Here is a 19,025-nt window from a genome sequence, read left to right as displayed (position 1 = left end):
TAAAGGGGAAAAACAAAAATTAACAACTTAAATTTAGCCAAATTATAAAATAAATTAGAGGCCAATTTTGATAATAGAAAATATAACAAAATAATAAAAAAACTAAAGGGCAGGGCAGCCAACAATCATCATCCTTCTCCTGTCCCAGCACTCAAACAACAACTCACACCAAATCCAATGTCAAAAAAAGTACATTTATTAACAGATTAATAAATAATAAATGACCTATGGTACAAGAAAAGTAGGTCAGGAGGGGATAAAGCCAAAACAACAAACAAAACATCTAACTGAATGAGGAAGCCACTTTCTAAACTCTCGAAGGAAAATTAAAAAGAAAAAACAAAGATCTTACTTTGCTCCCTCTCTATCAGAAACAGGAGAAAAATAAATGTATTTAAACAAAAAGTGATATCCACCTCTGTACAGCTCCAAAACCTTGAAGCAAAACCAATAAGTTAAAGTATAAAAAACAATGGGATTTTACAGTGAAAATTTCACTATTGTTCACAAACAACAAGATTTTTTTATATTACAACTAGTACAAACCACTGTTGCCTCGCACCAAGAGGGTCACTCGTTCGAGTCTCATGTGTGTCAGTTGGCATTTCTGTGTGGAGTTTGCATGTTCTCCCCGTTTGCATGGATTTCTTTCGGGTGCTCCGGTTTACCCCACAGTCCAAAGACATGTGGTATAGGTGAATTGAATACGCTAAATTGGCGTATAGTGTATGTGTGTGTGTGAATGAGTGTGTTGGGTGTTTCCCAGTACTGGGTTGCGGTTGGAAGGGCATCCTCTGTGTAAAACATATGCTGGATAAGTTGGCGGTTTATTCCGCTGTGGTGAGCCCTGATGAATAAAGGGGCTAAGCTGAAGAAAAATGAATGAATATATAAATAGTAATATATATTTCTTATAATAATTCAGATAACATTTCAATGATCAAATGCTGATGTAGTTAGTTAATAAATGCACTAATTTGCATACTATTAAGCACAAAAATGACGGTTTGAAAGTTAGTTTCAGTATTCTTATTTTCTTATTTGACATATTAGTGTCAGATATATTTTATAGATGGAAATCTCTTATGTCTTCATAGTTCATGGTTTTTATTTTTACATTGTTTTGTTGAATAACTGTTGTATACACTCAAAATAATTATGCTGCTTCATTAAAACTACTTATATAAAATGAGCTGAAACAGCAACATTTTGGAGATTTTGGGATTTTTTGGCAAAACTTAATTGTTCTGTGTTAACATAACTCTTAAATTTGTTATGTTAATGTAATCGTTAACATTAACCTAATTTGTGTTGGGACAATATGAATAATGTGTGGAAACCTAATTTTTTGTGTACAATCAAGGCAAGTTATGTAAATTGCTCTTTAAAATCCTTCAGAATATACTGTACATTAATAAAACGAGAATTTTGGTGAATACTGCCGAAGTGGAGATTTATGGCTTAATACCGGGAAAAAAAGCTAATTTTGAGAAAGCAATCCTTTAAAAAATGTTCATTGTAATTGAAATTTAAAGACAAAAATTAGAAGTTTTTAATGTTTTCTTTACGTTAGCTTGAAAAAGCACTTTATAAAAATCCCCCAAAAATTTGCTGCCTTAAATGACACACCATCCAGGGGTGCGTTTCCCAAACAATGACCTAAATCAGGACTGAATAACCATCGTACGATGCATCGTTTGGGAAAAGAACAATGTAGTGACGAGCGTTTCCCAAAACCATAGTTGCCTTCTCGCAGATCCATTGTTTGAAACCACATTAGTTAATGACGCTTTAAATGGGATGGAGTAACCACTTGTTTAGAGAAAAAAAGTAAATTTATTTTGGTGCAAATTATATTGTTTTACATGCACACGCATTTAAAAAAAATTCAATATTATTTTTGGTAAAAACATGCTCTCACTTTCCATATTAATTGAAATATATGTCAAATTCTATTCTAAAACATAAAATCACTTAACTAACACGTATTCTAATCTCATATATAAATCATATAATTTACATAATTTACACAAGAAATGAAGACCTATCTTTAATAATAATAATAATACTTTATTATGATTATTATCGAGTAGGATATTGTTTATTAGTTTATTTTATTTTATTTGTCAAATACAGTACAGATACATTTCTTAATAAATAGCCTACTATAAATTAAAACCATTAACGTATGCTATAATTTTTCACAAGCTTTGGAGACGTAACTTAAATTTTGCTTTTAAATAATAGGTCACCTGTAGCTTTCGTCATGAGCCACAGCAGCGTAATGTTTTCAAAGTGCACTAAGAAGGGAACACAATTGTCAATATGAAGATCGCTAAAACTGAACTGTAAAAAATACTTTGAAAGCAAATTACACCTAGAAGGATGACTTTAATGTTTCTTTAAATTATTCCAAGTTAAAATGCTGGAATGTTCGAAAGGAATAGGGCATAGAGGGGATAACTGGGAATAGAACACAGCCAGGAACTATGCTTCTAGCTACAGCTCTAGAGTCTATAGTTGTAAGCATATAAATTTGTGATGCAGTTTGCGAATGTTCGTTGGAACGATGGATTTGGGAAATGAACTATGCTTGTAACAACAGAACTTGCGACCTGAGTTGGCTAACAATGTTTTTTTTTGTTTTTTTTAACATTTTTTAAGGTAAGTGGTTGCAAACTATTTTTATGGACTGAATTTAAACAAAAAAAAATAAGTTGAACATTACTAAATTTAATTTGTTTGTTTAAATTCAGTCCATATAAATTGTTTGCAACCACTTACCTTTAGTAAATCCAATGAATCTTTTTTCAGTGTGCTGGAATGCTTAAAAAACACACTGACTGAGCAGCTCCGAACATTTAGATCACAATCTACAGTAAAAAAAGAAAGAAAAAATATCTGCTTTGAAGTCAGTTCATTAAATATCATCATATCTGTCTTGACAAAATACCTCATTTGGCCGCCGGTCTTTATTCATGTGACACCTTAATCATTCTCTCCTGAAATCATATTTGCTAATCTTTCAAATGCAGCCAAGCACTACAAAGCTTCAGTGATGATAATTAAAATGTTGATATATTCAGCGCCTCTGTGAAAGCGCTGGTAATTGGATGAGAGGTTTGCGTATTTACTCACTTATTTATTTATGAGTCGGCTGATGGTTTGCTTATTTCATTCTGGAAATAAGATGGGGGTGTTCCCCTGTAAAGAAGCGTGATTTGTTTCAGTTAATACGTTTTTCATGGGACGTAGCTACAGCTGAGAGAGTAGAAGGAGATGTTATTTATTGATCTCACCTTGAGTCAAAGGAGAGTTATTTCACAGTCAGCCAGGGGTGAAGATTTACATAGAAATTATTATTTTTTTATGTTAATACCTGATTGGGCTGCACAATATATCGTTTCAGCATCGATATCGCAATGTGATCATTCACAATAGTCACATCGCAAGAATATGCAGTGTTGAGTCATTTTCCAAGTGTTTTTTGCAGGCTGTGGCTGTGTGAGAGTTTTAAAAGCATTCAGACATAAGAAAATGTAACATTGGTCGGTGCAATAGCCTAGTGGTTAGCGTGCTGACATATGGTGCACTAGAACTTCAGGGCATCCCGAGTTCAAATCCCAGCTCGAGGGCATTTCCCGTCCCTACCCCCTGTCTCTCTCCCACTTCACTTCCTGTCTATAATACTGTCCTATCTACTTAATAAAGGCAAAAAGGCCAAAAACATTTGATTATTCAATCACTATATACCTAAATACATTTAGACTTTTCTGAAAACAATCAAACGCTGTTTATTTAATCAGCATATTTTTCTTTATTGAATTTTTCTAGGCTTGTAGATTGTCTGTTATATTTTATCCATGTGTACTCCCCTAAAGAATCTTACCAATCAAGATTAAATTTTAGATTTTTTACAAACATTTATTCAACTTATCTAGTGAAATTGTATTCATATCGCAATATATATATATATATATATACACACACACACACACACACACATATATATATATATATATATATATATATATATATATATATATATATATATATATATATATATATATATATATATATATATATATATATATATATATATATATCGGAGAATAAAGAAAAATTGCAATAATGTAATTTTTCCAATCATCATCATGGTTTCCGCTACATTCATTCTTCCATGGCGGGGCGCCACACCAGAATTCATTTACGCCACATCTACGTTACACTTTTTCATTCAAAACATTCAGTCATTGTTTTTTTTTTTTTGTTTTGTTTTAATATCAGGTTATAATTGCATCGAAACATAATAAAAGATAAGTGAATTATAATAAATCGCAGAGAGAGAAAAAGTAGCACGAGTTCAGCAGATGGTAGATTCGAACCGGGTTGATGATCAATCGCGTTAAAAGATGTCGCTGTGCGCTTCACGAAGTACGCCACTCACGCTGTGATCTGCTTTGCTCTTTACTCATATTGTCTCTGTCAATCAGACATTGATCGACGTAAACCGTGAATATAGTTTATTCCAACTAGGTACGTTATTTGCACTTAGCCTGAAAAGACACTCAGAAATTGGCTTTTTTCCACCCCCTCGCAGGGGCCCCTGTGCCTATACGGCCCATTGGTTAATCCTGCCCTGATTAAGGTGTATCCATATAAATGACCCACCCTGTACATAACTGAATCTAATTAAAAATGGCAATAATGCAAAATGCTTAATTGTGATATGAAATGCTTGATTCTGTAAGTTATTGTTATTTAAATGATTGTTAAACTTTTTAAACCACAAACAAAATTTACATTTTCTTGTAATTTATTGTTTAGTTCTAGATGTTAAGTAGAGCTGCACAATTAATCAAAAAAAGATAGCGATCTCGATTCGACCCCTAGACGATCTTAATCCAGCATTTCTACGATTCTGCCGATTATATTTTTGAGCTGCTGACCGTGACCTGTTAGCACAGAGAGGGTGGGCGCGCCCTACTTAATGATAGATGCGCGTGTCTACTTTAGTGAACAGAAGCTGCATAGGCTGTGACAGGTAATAAAGTTGTAAATAAAATTCAGTTTGTGGCACAGAGTGATCGTTTGAGAGCCGCGCGCGAAGTATGAACAGCACTTAGCAGTGAAAATGAAACCGAAAGCGTGTACATCATTTAAATAATCATATCGCATTTTAGAGTTATGATTGCGACAAGCGTTTGATATGTTTTTATTTTCATAGCGAACACACAGTTGTGCATGAAAATAAATGTTTACAGTGTCAGTATAACTACTCTAGCCTATATAATGTTGATTTTACCAGTGAATAAAATAGTCAAATAATGTTGTCAATGACAGATTGCAAGCATATATCTCAAACAAAATTCAACATCAGAATTATTATAAGTAGAATAGAATTATTTATAGAAACCAGTAGACCTACTCATAATATTATTATTGTTGTTTTACCATATGTTTGAGAATAAAACAATAATAATTGGCGACTCATATTAACCTTTATTTTACATCTACAGAATCGTGAGAAAATCGTGATCTTTATTTTAAGCAAAAAAATCGCAATTCTCATTTTAGCCAGAACCGTGCAGCTCTAACGTTAACCCCAAACCAGATACCACATACATCTAAATTCATAAAATTCTTTTTTCTTCAGCATAGTCCCTTTATTCATCAGAGGTTGCCACAGCGGAATGAACTGCCAACTTATCCAGCATATGTTTTACACATTTGATGCCCTTCCGGCTGCAACCCAGTACTGGGAAACATCCATACACTCTCACATTCACACACATACACTATGGCCAATCTAGTTTATTCAATTCACCAGTAGCGCATGTCTATGGACTGTGGGGAACACCCGGAGGAAACCCATCTGAACATGGGAAGAACATGCAAACTCCACACAAAGATGCCAACTGGCTTAGTCCAGGACTCGAACCAGCGACCTTCTTGCTGAGCTCACGGTGGCTCAGTGCTAACCACTGAGCCACCATGCCACCCCCACCCTATACACAACTTCCTTAATTTTCTGATTTTGACTGTAATGTAATGATATGAACTTTTTATGAAGCTGCTTTTGCGTGATAATTATTGTAAAAGGCGCTATACAAATAAACTTGAATTAAATCGAATTGAATCACATGATAAACAGCCATCCTGTTTGTTGTGATCATCAAAAGGGAGGACTGAAGACACACAAGAGAACCGTCACTCCCTCTGGATACAACAAGGCAATATCGATTTAATATAGAAACGCCAGCTCTCCAAACAGCCTCAGGATGAAGTAAAAAAGAAACTAAAATCACCATTGATTCACACAAAGAGGCTGCCCACTCATTGTCCTGCAGGCATCGACTATGTGGCTCCCCCAAAACGCTGTGGAAAACAGTTCAATTATCTAGAAAGATAAATTATTTCATCATTTGTAGTCTAAACCCCATTCAGATCTCCAACCGAAGGCGAAATGAATGGGTACCTGTGATTAAACAACAGGTCTTCAATGTATTTGCGTCATCTTTTTTATGTATTTCTTTTTGACATTGAAATTTCCCTTTGTTTTCAGCTCTATAGATGCATCTCTCGGGAGGTTGACATTCAAACTTATCATCTCATACATTATTAATTACTTAATTGTGTTCACTTAGTGCTTCAAGCCAAAACAAGGTGTCTTATGTGAAGAGTTTAAAATAGTTCTGGCCTTCAGCGACAATTAATTTAGCTCTTCGGAAACAAGCCAGTGTGTCTCAGTAGGTGGTTTAGGAGACCCAAGTGTTGATGCAAAGGGATCTTATTTATATGGATATTATACAGTTTCCTGCTTGAAATATTGAAAGCATTTATTGCTCCAAATAAAAACGCAAGGTGAATAGTATTTTGTTTTTTATTGAACTGCAACCACAGGACAGGCATTTTAATGACCACAGAGAGTTACAGCAGCCTAGTTTTCCCAAGTGGTCTGCCATTCAGAATAATAAACCTTCCAAGACAAACGCATATTTTAAGTTATCATTAAAAATGTTTGTATGTCTATTTAGAACATTTGGACATGTTTGACTGTTTCTGCCTCCTGAATCATATGTTTGACTACAATTGTCAAGAAATAATTAATTCAGTAATAATAATAATAATAATAATATATGTGTGTGTGTGTGTGTGTACTGTATATATTATTACTGAATTAATTATTTCCTGAAAATTGTAGCCAAACATATGATTCAGGAGGCATATATATATACATTATATATATAAATATATATATATATATATATATATATATATATATACAGTATATATATGTATATATATATATATATATATATATATATATATGTATATATATATATATATATATATATATATATATATATATATATATGTGTATATATATATATATATATATATATGTATATATATATATATATATATATATATATATATATATATATATATATATATATATATATATATATATATATATATATATGTGTGTATATGTGTATATATATATATATATATATATATATATATGTGTATATATATATATATATATATATATATATATATATATATATATATATATATATATATATATATATATGTATGTGTGTATATATATATATATGCGTGTTGATCTGAAGAGAATCGCTCTCGCTCACCGAATGCGCTGTGCTACGTGCGTTGCCTATAAGCAACAAGAACAAGCGCCTGACATCGCCTGTTCGTATTCCTCAAAGTTGTTAAGGATAAAATGTTTAGAGATGGTGTGACAACGTGTACCTATGTGTGCCTTTGATGCACCCCTTGATGCTTCTTACGTCCTTGTTGCAGCACCAGTGGCACCAAATATAGTCATGGAAATTAATATTCTGATTTGATCCGGGACATACCGGTTACAAGGGTACCGGTGCTCTAATGGCACTGGGTTTCGGCACCCAACCCTTTTGTTGGACATGTAACATGCTGTCTATATTTTGGCAGTTCACGGGATAGTTTTGCTTTGTTAAAATCCCAGACAATGATTAAAACAGAGTCTGGGTGTTGTTGCTCTATCACTGTGATCTGATCTTCTAGTTTCTGTATCACCAGGCTCGTGTGCGCGTGCGGAGGAATGTAAACACTGTAAACTACAGTATACACTAGTATTGTACATCCTGGCATATTTTTTTACATATTGCTTCTTGGGCTGATCTTAGATCTTACAGCTAGAGTGACTTCAGTATTACTTAAATAATTTATATATTCAAGCTGAATCAAGGTTAATGAAACACAGGTAATTCATTCAGTATAAATCTAAAATGAAACGGTCCATTACCTTTATATGAATACATTCCCACATTCAAAGGAAATCACTTTTAAAATCTATCAGATATAATTGTAGAATAAAATCCACACCTCACTTCACTGTGAAAATGAGTCTGAAAGTTCATATGTGGACTGATTCATTCTCTCAGTTTCACATATGTATGACTCATGATCTATTTAATCTCTATTTCTGGTAAAGGTCTCTCATACATAAGTGCTCTAAAATGATAATGCATTGGAGAAAATTACTCTTAATCAGGACTCTCGCCTTTTCAGGTGTCGGATTGCTCAACTGAGTCCCCAGACTCATGTCCACTGTCCTGCATGGAGCCCTTTGCGGTGCGCAGGCTTTCGTGCAGGACTGTCCAGCTTCCCCCTTTGGCCTTCAGGCAGGCTGAGCAGTATTATTGTGAGAGGAGACCAGAGACAGAGACGGTCCAGCCTCGACCCACCAGCCTTCCCCTGAGAGTTCCTCCGCTCATCGCCATAACCTCTGCAGACACAAGCAGGTAACCAGCTGGAGTTTTATGATCGGCATTCTCGTTGTTTATGCCAAAAAAACATTTTAAATGTGTATACTGAAAAAAAAGAGTGCAGAAAAAAGGTGGTGAATTTTTGTGTTTTTGGAGAAAATGATAAAATTTTTTATTAAATGATAAAATACCAGCCTAAAGTACTGGAATTTAGTAATGCATAAGATATAATATAATATAATAGAAATATATATATATATATATATATATATATATATATATATATATATATATATATATATATATATATATATATATATATATATATATATATATATAAATATATATATATATATATATATATAAATAATAAAACATGAAAAAATATGAATCTGTATCTGTAGTTACTGTAAAATTAACAATTATACTGTAAATATTTTTTGTAAAATTACATCAAATGTTCTAATAGATATGAGAATTTTAAATATATATAAAAAAATGATTGTAAGATTTTTGATTACGTTTTGTTTTACAGCAGCAGTTCCCCATTAAAATTCCCCATACATTTGGTGATCAGTCAGTTATGGCAACTTGTCATGTTTTTATTTTACCTTAACTTCAAATGATTTAACTTATTAAACCTGTTTTTGAGTTACACAAGATTTAAATTGTTTTAATTTAAAATTTTAAACGACACCAAAAGGTTATTTTGATTCAACTCAAATATTGAATTTAAAATCAGCTCATTTTGTAGTGTTATATTCTTAAAAAAAACTTTTGTAGTAAAACAATAAAAACTGAAGGCAACTAATCTTAGCTAGAAACATTTTCATAATTATTATGTCAGTCAAAAGATAATTGAGTCACATATATTTTACTGCAATAATTAAACCTTTGATTGACAGAGTTTTACCATATATGGTAAACATACCTATTTATTGGGGAACTTACCATTAAATTACATTATTATATATTTGCAGATTATTTTCACAGTGTGGCTGTGAGTGATCATACAGCTAATTGTATAATGTCAGATGTCCACTTATAATATTAGAAAATTATTTGCATAGAAAATAATTTAGACATTTAATGCCATTTTCTGTTATGTTATTCACCCTTTCATTGATGTTTGTTAAATTTTTGACACTCAAAGCAGTTCTTAACTACTACAGGCAATCTTTTTATCCATGTAGGAGTCTCTTTTTTTGTTCATTGAGTTTGCATCTTGCATTTACTACACGTGTAAACCAGTGAGTGGGGCAAAAGAAGTAGGTGTTTATCATCTTCTGTCAAATTGAGACAATGGGCCGTATCATACACCTGGTACAATAAGGCGCAAGATGTGTATGGCATGATTTGTTGCTATTTTTAGACCAGCGCAACAGTAGTTTTCTTGTTTTACACCATTTTGTTTAAATAGCAAATCAATTTGCACCACTTTGTGGACTCATGGGTTTGCTGGAGTAAAAAGGATGTGTGTTAAGGCGCATTGACCAACTAAAAGCTGGTCTAAAGTCTAGCACAGAGTGTGTTAGTTATACGCCTATGCATGTCTAAACGCTAACACATTGCTTAATACACATGGGATGTACAGTAATACACAAATATCTTTACATATAAAAAAAATAAAGGATTAAAATTTTATTAAATATAAAATTATTAAATATAAAAACACTACCTCCATGCCTTCACCTTGGTGGCTTTTATCAGTTTATTCATGACAATTTGTCTTTGTATAATGTTATTATTAGTAGTAGTATTATTTATTATATGCATATTTATATATGTTTTAATAAAAACAGGTTTAGATTTGTCCATCTGTTGGGTTTTGGAGATGTATGCATCGCTATATGAGGCATAAGAATAGGACGTGTGTTTGGACATAACTTTTTAATAATAAAGTATTTCAAATGAAATTAAATATGTAGGCTAATGGATGTCTTCAGTGGAGTGCATTTAGCACTGTTTCCTTATCCATGAAAATACAGGAGTAAAATTAAAGGAAAGAGAGAGTAAAGAGGCCGAATGGAGGAGGCTCATTCGTTATCCTCACGCAGATAGTCTGTTTAACTGTTTTCTCACTAGTGAAGCATTCAGTGTTTCCACTTACAAAGTCTGCTATGTAAACAGCGAATACACCATAGTGTGATGCAACTGACTTATAATGGGAATGGGAGATGAGACTCTGATTGGTTTAATGCATGTTATGCTCAAAACACACCTATAACTCATTAAGAGAATAAGCACAACCCTGTTAGACTATGAGCCAGGGAGCAAAGAGTATTTTTCCACCCTTAAAATAGCAAAAGTGTATTCGTACATGCCCCTAATGCTTTTGCGCCATGCGCTTTAGACATTTACACGTAGATTGTTAAAAAAGAGCCCTATATCTAAAATGAGCCATTCTAGTTTGGTTTCAATAAAAGCTGTTGTTTAGACTAACAATGAAGCTTTGAGTTCTGAAACTTGCAGCATGTTTTATAGTTCATTGACCTCTTATATGTGAAAAGATCAAGGAAAATTCGATTTCTCATTTCACGACCTCCTTTTTAAAACAGAAACATTTACTTTCAAAGATGTAATTAACATTGGTCAAGAAAGCCTCTTAGAGAAAATTCCAATTAGCTTTTGAGTGATCTGGATGTGTTAGAACTGCATGTGTTTTTGATCTGTTGATTTCCTTTTGCTTTGGAGACTTTTTACAAGAACATTTTTATTTTAGTTAGTGATACACTTTGGATGACTTTGGGTTAAAACAGTTTCCTATATTTCTAGGTTTACATTGTCATCAGTTTACTGAGGACACTTTATTACACGTACTATAGGTAAAATAGAAATACTTCAAATCAGTTCTTCACTGCATTTGCTGGAGAAAATAATTGGTGACCCAGCACTGACCCAAAGTAAACAAGAAATGTCCGTAAAATCAATATCATCATGAACTGCTGGTAGATACAGATTGAAAATAGTGTTTGCAACCAAGTGTAGGTGTCAACAAACGGCATCTTGTTTACACTTACGCAACAAATAGTTATAGGTGCTATTCACAGTGTAAACAAAAATCAAATGCTGCTTGGATTACAGATAAATTTCCTAAGCTTCAACAGACACTGAACCTGAAAATAGCGGAAGAGCCTTTGCCAACAAGGTTATTTGCACATAATATAAACAGACAGTCAAATTATTTAAGCAGCCATGAAATTAGTTTTTAAAGATTATTCACTCTTCTTTGAGGTCTACTTATAATGTTAAGATCTGTATATAATTTTGAAGCAATATGCTATTTTCTGTATTGTTTATCAGAACACGCTATTTATATATGCATGGCGTATTGTAAACTCAAGTAAATTAACTGCATGGTTGGATTAGTTTGCATATTTAAGCTTTTTCAAAAGTTGGAATGAGTAGCTGTTTGACACCCTACTTCATAGATGGACTCTATATGCTGTTTTTTAGGTTTAAAACACTTACATACTGAGTAAAATACCTAATAATCTGTAATAACAAACAACTCAATAGTGAACATGTAATAAAAGCATTTACTCCTACTGGTGTGCTGTGACATTACTGTTGGATCTGATGTAATTTGTATAGTATTTTCTTTGATTTTCAATCTTTCTGTAAGCATTGAATTGTGACCTGAAGTCTTAATTGGTGGGTGACGTTAAATGATGTAGAAGTGGGCTTTGATCTTAGGTGGAGGCGGGGTTTAGCCACATTATTATGTATTAAACTGGCATATTGCACAACCTGTCAATTTAGCCTGTCACATTTGAGTGGCTTCCATGTAAGTTATTTTTAGTTTAACACTGTTTTATTGATGCATATTAATGCAAAACAAAATTAGTTCACATTTCTTCCTCTCTAAATCAAACAGTAAAATTATATATTTCACATCAAAAACAATATTTAGGGCAAAACCAAAATAAATTAATAATAATAATAATAATAAAAATAATAAATTAATAATAATAATAATAATAATAAGATAAATAAAATAACATTATAAATAAAACTTCAATTCAATTCATCTTTATTTCTATAACGGTTTTACAATGTAGATTGTTTCAAAGCAACTTAACATAGAAGTTTTAGTGAATTGAAACTGTGTCAATCCAGTTTTTAGAGTTGAAGTTCAGTTTAGTTCAGTTCAGTGTGGTTTAAGTTTCCCTGCTGAGAGTCCAAACACTGAAGAGCAAATCCATCGATGACAGCTGCAATAGTCTCAAACTAAGAAAGCCAATGGCGAGGAACAGAACTTCACCAATTGACCAGAGTGAAGGAAAAAAACCTTGAGAGAAACCAGGCTCAGTTGGGCACAACTATTTCACCTCTGGCCAAACTTCTTGTGCAGAGCTGCAGTCTAGGTGCCAGAGGCTGGAGAACGCTGGACATCCATCGTGGAGAAGATGAAGGTGTGTGTAGTTCACTGGCGGGTGTTCCGGCTGGCCACGGGATCAATGCGGAGACTCATCTGTCACTGAGGTTTTTCAGGAAATTCAGTGAGGTCTTATGGTCTCCACTCTTCCATGACCGCCGCAGCATCTGCTCAGGATACGGCCTGGTCCAGGATTTTGGATGCCTCTAGAAGTCCTCTATGGTTGGCATCATCTCTTCACAGGTCTTGGACCTAACACATATTAGGGCTGTACATCAATACAGAATGTAAGCCATTTTTCAACCCAGCTCATTCTGAAAACATACCTCTATATACGTTTCTGGAGAACACCAAATACCTCCCAGAAGTCATGTTTTTTTTTTGCAGTTTTTGTTTTCGCAAATCCACCAGAGGTCGCTGTGGATGCATTTTGAGATCCTCAGATTTTTCTCACGAGTGCCATTCGCACCTACTGTTCTCACGTAAATCCACCAGAGGCCACTGTTGACGGATGTTGACTGACTAACTGACTGACTGACAGATCGATCATCTGACCCACATTCCTCCTTCCCTAAACCCAACCAATAGTATTTTAAAAAGCACAGATTGACCTGCCCACCCACTTTCCCTAAGCCCAATCAACAATTTTAAAAAGCAATTCAGAAAAAGAAAAGCCCTTGCCTGATTTTTACCACTTTACCATTTTTAGACTAATAAGAAAGTCTAAAAGACAGACAGAGTTCTGAAACTCACAGGATATTTTTATAGTACAATAAACTTTGTACTAAATTTATATAAATTTGTCAAATGTTTGTGTGTAAATTTATATTTTTCAGTTCATGACCTCTATGATATAAGCTGAACGGGGGAAATCATTTTAGTTTAAGTTAAAACTGAAAGAGATGGAATGGGATTGAGGGAGGACCCCATTCTGAATTGAACCATAGGTCTACACTTACAGCTGATAATATTTGATTAGTTGCTTTAAGTATTTAAGCAATGTTCTCCAGTACTGTAGATCACACACTTTTCATTGTTGGGGTTTGTTTCTTACATGATTTTGATGTTTGATGAAACATGGTAATCCAATTTATCGGTCCAAAGAATGACTTCAGTCCGATCGTAGACAACTCAATCATAGCTTGCGACTTTCTTATAATTATCATCTAAAGTAAAAGATGATTGACAGTCACGTCAGAGAGAAAGGAATAATCTGTCAATCAAGTGCTCAGCGATACGCAACATCAGCTTCTGTCTACGGCACATAGACTTTACGCACACAAGGCTTGTTTTTTCCCCCATCTGATTATGGTAAATCATTTTTTCAGCACCCCAGGAGGCCTCGGTCTCCAACTGTGAGGACTGGAAATTTCTGAAGTTCAGATTACTGTGCTTTACACATAAGAAAACCTCCAATAATGTGTCCACAAATGATTGTGGCTTGCAGTATATTGCAAAAGCTGTTCCTGATACTCACCCGTATGAACTATTGTCTTAAACGTGTTACGCCTGCCATTATTCAGCTGCCTCATCTGCTTTGAATAAGACTCTTGATTGTGTATATGCATCATTCCCCAGTTTTATGTCAGGCTGTAATTCACAAGGTCATGCTTCCCTTTTCAAATTCAGTGAATATTCTAATATGCAGACTTCACTGGATAAATTGTCTTCATTCTTCTTCCCCCTGTTGCCTGTAATGGAAAGAGCGCTTTATTCGACACCTCTCTATTACACACACTTATCTTTGAATTGCGTTCCTGTCAGTGCCGTGTCAGATGCAGGACAGTCATTGGAACAGCGCTGTGGTTTTAGTGCCCAAACTAAGGGTTGACTTGCATTGTATTTGATTGAAAATCTATCTTGGATAAAAGAGAGAAGGGGCAATGAACGAATTTGCTGTCAAAAGTAATTTCATGCTTATAACTTCAGGATTCTGTGTGCTTGTCTAGTGATTATCGTTTGCTCAGGTTGAACCGACACCTAAAGGATCCTGTCAGCACTGCTCAGCTCATGTGAGGAAACCTGAGAGTCTATGATGACCTGTCAGGATGTGTAAAGTCACCTTACATTAAAACCAATTGGACAGAACTGTACTAAATGTAAAAGTGTACTTAATAGGTAACACTGTTTTACAGTGCCCTTGCTTCATTACAGATACTTGTTATAGTAATAACAGTAAGTTGTAAATCTTATAATAAGTACATTATTACTATCTATCTATCTATCTATCTATCTATCTATCTATCTATCTATCTATCTATCTATCTATCTATCTATCTATCTATCTATCTATCTATCTATCTATCTATCTATCTATCTGTCTATCTGTCTGTCTGTCTGTCTGTCTGTCTGTCTGTCTGTCTGTCTGTCTGTCCATCCATCTGTCCATCATATCTATCTATCTATCTATCTATCTATCTATCTATCTATCTATCTATCTATCTATCTATCTATCTATCTATCTATCTATCTATCTATCTATCTATCTATCTATCTATCTATCTATCTATCTATCTACAGTATCTATCTATCTATCTATCTATCTATCTATCTATCTATCTATCTATCTATCTATCTATCTATCTATCTGTCTGTCTGTCTGTCTGTCTGTCTGTCTGTCTGTCTGTCTGTCTGTCTGTCTGTCTGTCTGTCTGTCTGTCTGTCCGTCTGTCCATCATATCTATCTATCTATCTATCTATCTATCTATCTATCTATCTATCTATCTATCTATCTATCTATCTATCTATCTATCTATCTATCTATCTATCTATCTATCTATCTATCTATCTATCTATCTATCTATCTATGTTTCTGTCCGTCCGTCCATCCATTGTTCTATCTATCTATCTATCTATCTATCTATCTATCTATCTATCTATCTATCTATCTATCTATCTATCTATCTATCTATCTATCTATCTATCTATCTATCTATCTATCTATATGTTTCTGTCCGTCCGTCCGTCCATCCATCGTTCTATCTATCTATCTATCTATCTATCTATCTATCTATCTATCTATCTATCTATCTATCTATCTATCTATCTATCTATCTATCTATCTATCTATCTATCTATCTATCTATCTATCTATCTATCTATCTATCTATCTGTCTGTCTGTCTGTCTGTCTGTCTGTGTGTCTGTCCTTCTGTCGTTCTATCCATCCATCCATCCATCCATCCATCCATCCATCTATCCATCCATCCATCTATCCATCTTTCTATCTTTCTGTCTTCCTAATTCAACACTTAGACACATAGACCTACATACTAACAGACATGTAGACTTTATACACACAGTTATATAGGCTATATACATTCCTGTGTGCAGCTATTTTAAAAAGTTAACATTGTGTATTGTGCAACCAAACAATAAATAGACAGTAAAAGGGAATTTAGACTTTTGAGGCTGACTAAACACGAGTAATAAGTAGGGTTGTCTTCTGTAAGTTGTTACCCCGCATTTAGAGGGAGCATTAGGCTCCTCCCCCAGGGCTGTCAGTCAACCTGCCGAATAAATATTGATCTCCCCCCAGCATCACTTCTGTGAAGTGGAGATGAGAGTCAGAGCACTTGGATGTGTTTTCCATTCAAGAGAGGCGCGGACCTGGGGTGCTTGTTGTTGTATGGACCACGAAAATTATCCAGTTTGTTTAAGAAGGAATTTGACGGGACAAGCGTTTTATTCTGGAGGTATTATTATCATTATGGACAGTGAGGAGCGATGTGCATAGACGATGGACTACTGGACAGAATGGGTCAATGCAGTTTAGTACACATCAAAACTGACTTTGTTGTTTGTAGGAATTTGCACGTTATATGTAGAAAATTGTTATTTTCGTGGAAATAGCAGCAATAAAATACTTTACATTGCACTTTTGTTATGGGTGTACTGGAAGTTTCGGACATTTCGCGCCAAAGCTAACGTTAGTTGTAATAATTTTCTCCAATAGTCTTTTGTCTTAATTCATTAGCGAGTCGATAAAACTGAGAATGGACGCCGGAAGCGAGGTGACAACTTTGGTTTCTCCCGGTAACGTTAGTGATGGAAATGCCCCGAAACATCTGTGGAGGCAGCAGAATCCTGTTTCGCTTCAGATCCAGAACTCTCTCGGTTCGCGTAAGAACTACCGGGTGAGGCAGAGAGGTTTTTCCGACACGGAGAAGTACCTGAATCCCAGGACCATGGACCGGACATATGCTGTGGACACCGGTACCCGTCCCGGATTGAAAAAGTCCAGAATGTCATGGCCATCGTCCTTTCAAGGACTTAAGCGGTGAGAAGCTATTATTGCCATCATGTTTCAGTACGCAAGGCGGTCTTTCGGAGGAAAAAGTAGCGGTCAAAAATAGGTCTATAAACGATTTAAACATGCTTGTATGTAAAAGATTAATGTAGGCTATTGATATTTTTAACTTTACATTTCATTTTATTTGCATGTGCTTAGAAGTTTAGCCTAGTCGGCTAAAATAAAATGAAATGAACAGGCATCTATATTTACGGTGTTTCTGTATCTTTCTAAAATTGCTCAATGAGCAGTTTTGTTTCATGTTGACGTTCTTTGTTAAACAGGAATTGAGCCAGACATGTGGATGTCGCCTTTATTGCAAATTATTTTGCTTATGCCACAGCTGTGAACCATGATTTGTTGTTTATAGCTAGTGTTAGGAATAACAGTGGATGATTGGGGCTGGGTTTCAAAGCAAAGACAGACTGCAAGTTTAAAATGTTTCTGGTAAAAGTTGTTTTTATAAGGTTTTTTAAGTACGTCGGATTTGCCTTATTTATAAGATTATTGCCTTATATATGACAGTAATATATCCTTTATTATAAAAAAACTTTAGAAAAATAAAAATCTATATAAATATTAAACTTCCCACCAAGTACTTTTGTGTTTAATACCTGTCTAAACATAGACAGCTTTGCTAAATCTGGACTTTTAGTAATTTATAATAGACATCCAAGAATAACCCAAAACAAATACAGAGATTAGATAGACTTCACATCGTTTGTCATTCATTCCTATGTAGACGACTATTAGATTTTCATTGACAGCCCAAATCAAGCCTGTTTTAGCCAAACCGACCATGTTTTCATGTCTTTTAGATGTCTGTTAAACGACTTTAAAAACACAAAAATGCTTACTGGATTTTAATCATTATATTATGCTAGTACTAAAAAAAAACTAGCATGCCATGAGGTATAGCATCACAAATACAGTGTTTTCTGCTGTTTGGTGCATTAATAATGAAACAAACCACTCATTTACTTACCTTTCTAATTGCTGTGTTATGTGTGCTTTCAGTCTTGACAGAAATACAGCTTGTAGCTGGTTGTGTTCTTTATTGTTGTTGACCAACTGCAGAAAGTACACAGATATGGGTCAAAATATTATATCATAGCAGTTAACAAAATAAATGGGCTACCGTTATTGTACAAACAGGTTAATAGCAAATATCTAAGCCTAAAAAGATGAATGTTTTGCTAATTCTAATCAATATTTCTAATTAACCTAGAGCATGAGGCATGGCTTCTCCTGATGAGTTCGTGCATAAGTACTTTTCACGTCTATTGCTTTCCGGAGAGCCCTCTGGAGAAATGCTGTCCTTCACGGCTCCTCCTTCATTCACTGAATGAGTAATAACACTGTTTACACCCATCAGACTAATTCATTGCAAGCTAAACACAAGACCAGTCCCTGTTGGTTTAGTACTCAGTAAGAAGAGCCCAGTGGTTCAAATGTTCCCTGTAGGAAAGTGAGTGTTTATCAGAGAGCCTTTAGTCACAGGCAAAAATATGAATACCCTTGAATCAAGCTAATAATAGATCATTAGTCACAGATTTGAGACCTTTTGGTCAGAACAGTGA

At 34.3% G+C, this 19,025-nt stretch overlaps 1 long non-coding RNA gene across 1 annotated transcript in view; it reads left to right on the top strand.

Annotated features, from left to right (window-relative positions):
- Window positions 1–8,806, top strand: part of LOC130233704 (uncharacterized) — a 39,695-nt gene extending 30,889 nt beyond the window's left edge. Inside the window, exon 4 of the long non-coding RNA XR_008838234.1 lies at window positions 8,581–8,806. This is a non-coding gene — a long non-coding RNA (uncharacterized LOC130233704). The remainder of the gene's footprint in view (window positions 1–8,580) is intronic.
- The last annotated feature ends 10,219 nt before the right edge of the window (window positions 8,807–19,025 follow it).

Source organism: Danio aesculapii, chromosome 8, assembly GCF_903798145.1.
Source record: "Danio aesculapii chromosome 8, fDanAes4.1, whole genome shotgun sequence".
NCBI classification, from domain to species: Eukaryota; Metazoa; Chordata; class Actinopteri; order Cypriniformes; family Danionidae; genus Danio; species Danio aesculapii.
Note: the sequence above shows the minus strand (reverse complement) of the source record. Positions and strands in the feature narration are given on the sequence as shown.